Source organism: Telopea speciosissima, chromosome 10 (assembly GCF_018873765.1).
Source record: "Telopea speciosissima isolate NSW1024214 ecotype Mountain lineage chromosome 10, Tspe_v1, whole genome shotgun sequence".
Classification (NCBI taxonomy): Eukaryota; Viridiplantae; Streptophyta; class Magnoliopsida; order Proteales; family Proteaceae; genus Telopea; species Telopea speciosissima.
In genome coordinates, this window is record NC_057925.1 from 16,981,808 (window position 1) to 16,985,022 (window position 3,215).

The following is a 3,215-nucleotide window of genomic DNA, read 5'->3' on the forward strand; positions in this document are numbered from 1 at the left end:
TCACTTAGCTGATGAATTCTAATCTATCATTATCTTTCTTTACTTGGTGCTTATATATTGTTTATGCCTTTTTTCATGTGTATTATTTGAATTGATATTCTTTCATTTACCTATATGAACTAAACTGTCTAGAAGTGGTGCATATTACACCAAAAGCTCAATTGATTTTGTCTTGGCAAATCAGTTCACCGCTTAGTTCTGTGTCAGAAACCTATTGATTATAAGTAGATCTTATTATGACTTCCATCATTCCCATTATTTTTATTGTAAAATAAGGGTCTGGGTTTATTATGTACTCCCTCCATCTCACAAATAATCTTGCTTGAGGTTTCTCACTGTCCCAAAGTGTTTGCCATTGTAATAGGCAAGAGATTTTGCTTTTTCACATTTTCCACGATGCCCTTGTGTTTTCGTCATCACATTCATTTACAATCGCTTACCATAATTGTTTCCCTCTATTATGCAGGCCAAACTGATGGGGTTGATATTGGAATAGTGGTTTAAATTATGAGTGGTTAATACATTTATAGAAATCACCTTAGAATGTGTTTTTTTTTTTTTAAAAACAAGTCTCTATGTGGGACGGATGGATTGAATAATGTGAAAAAGAAAAAAAAGATTCTGCTTAACTTCATTTTTTATGTCACTATTATTTTTGCTTTTGTCATTATTATTATTATTATTAGTAGTAGTAGTTATATTATTCTTATTATATTACTATTATCATTGTTATTGTTGCGATTGTTACTTTTAGTACTTAATCTATCATAAATCTGTGAGTGCCATTGTTTTTGTAGCTCCTGTTGCATATTTTGTCTGCCTCTCTCTCTCTCTTGTTGTGTTGTTGCTGTTGGCTTGTGTTGGTATTCATACTGTTATTTGCTGGAAGTTTGCTGCTGTATTTGTTTCTTTTTGAGTTTGATATTTCGATTTTACTATAACATTAGTATTCATAATGTTGCCTACTATGTCTCACTTTGCTTTGCTGTATCCACTGTATTATTGGTTTCAAATTGTATGTGTTAGACCTGATTTGGTTTTCTGTTTTGATTCGAACATTCTCAGGCTGTCTTTTTCTAGTACCTAGGTAGACTGTTTCAGGTTTCTTGGCTATTGTGTATCCTGATATGTTTTCTTTTTATGTGTTGAAGTTGACCGTTATATGTACTAGGGGTTTGCTCTTTTATTTTAATTATATTGTTTCATATCTTATTGTATATCTATATATATATATTTATTTCTTTTAGGTGTGTCAGGTAGGCAGCTGGCAATGGCACTATAGTATTTTCAGCCAATCACCTTTTGCACGGATCCTGTATTATAAGTGTAATCATTATATTTATTAGGTTGCATGTCTTATTGTTGTAGTATGGGTACAAGGGTAAAACTGTCATAAGGGTATTTTGGTCTTGTACTCTGTTCTGGAAACTTCATCTGTCTATTATAAATAAAGTTGGCCTTTGTCACATTGACACATGTCATTCTCCCTAATTTCAGATTTTGTCATGGTATCCAGAGCTAAGGGAAATCAATCTAGGGATTTCGGTTATGTTTGAGAGTAAAAACACAGCAGCCGCTGCCTTCCTTCCAACCTCCACACCACCACCGTAACAGCAGCACCATCACCACCTCTTTCGCCTCCTTTCCGCCACCACCAACCCTTCCGCCTTCTCTCTCCTTTCTCGCGTCTCTCTCTCCTCTCGCGAGACTACAGCCCCCCTCCTCTCCACCTTTTTCTTGTTTTTTCCTTCTTTTTTTTTTCCGCCTCTACAGCCACAACCACAGGCTTTTTCTCCTGCTTCTCTCTTTCGGTCTCCCTTGGTGGTAGAGTGTATCCCACCAAGGGCCCTTTTTCCTCTCATTCACTATGTTCTAAATCTCCCACTTATTTTGGAGATTTTTTTATGTGGTGTTTTGGTAAGTGAAGATTTGTGATATTTTCCCCTTCTCTGTGGCTATGTCTGACGACGAAAATTCTGCCATCTCTTCTGGGTAAGGGGGAACCTCTGTGCATCGTGAGAAGGATTTCCCTAGTTTCCAGACTAACTCTGTCAAACTGGATGGCAATAATTACCTCATGTGGTCGAGGTCTGTTTCGCTTGCCGTTGGTTCCCGTGGTTTGAAAGGCCATTTGATGGGTACCACTGTTTGTCCCACTGCTGCAGGGAAGGCCTAGGATAAATGAGATCTGGATGAGTGCCTGGTAATGTCTTTTCTCCTAAGTTCCATTGATCTTGCGATTTCTCAGAGTTATTTGTTGTTGGAGACTGCTGCCGATGTCTGGAGTGTTGCCAAGGAAACCTACTCTAATGTAGGTAATGATGCCTAGTGCTATGAACTCCGTCGGAAGATATAAAATGGAATAAAAGGATCTTACTCTTAGCCAGTACTACAATGCCATGAGAGGTATCTGGCAAATTTTGGATTTCTATGGGAAGTTTACTGCTACATGTCAGGTTGACACTATTGCATGCTGCCAATGAGAAGAAAAGCTTCGGGTGTATGATTTTTTGGCCGGACTGAACATGGAGTATGATCCCATTTGTGCACATGTCTTGAATAGGGATCCCTTTCCAACCCTTGCCGAGGCATATGCTATTATTGCTTCTGAAGAAAGCCGACGTGAGGCTATAGTACACCCTCCTCCTGTGGAGCGTGCTGCCCTTTATACGGCTCCCTCTAAAGGGGTTTTGACTTGCTCTACGGCTTCTCCTTCTGTTAGAATCGTGGTTCTGCTGCCCCATCTGGGCGACCTCCTGTTAAGTGTGACTACTGTGGGAAAGAGCATCACACCAAGGATCGTTGCTGGAGACTTCATGGCCGTCCACTTGATTCCCGAGGGCATGGTCCGCCCAAATCTGGTGGAAGTGCTACTCATCAGTCCATCTCTGAGGATGATTCTTCCATTTCTACCAGTACACCTCTCTCTACCGATGAGATGACCCACCTGCGGAGTTTGATGTCACAGCTGGAATCTACTACTTCAGCCCCTTCGGCCCATGTGAGTGTTGCCTCTGCCACTATTACTCCTTCCTTTGCCAGTTCTTCTACAGATATTCGGTTTTGTGGTCAGAGCTCCTCTGTCAAATCCCCTTCTTGGATTATTGACTCTGGTGCTACCGATCACATGACTAGTTCTCCCAAACACTTTTCCCAATATTATCCATTAGCTGGTAATAGTAAGGTTCGAGTTGCTAATGGCTCTTTTTCTCCTA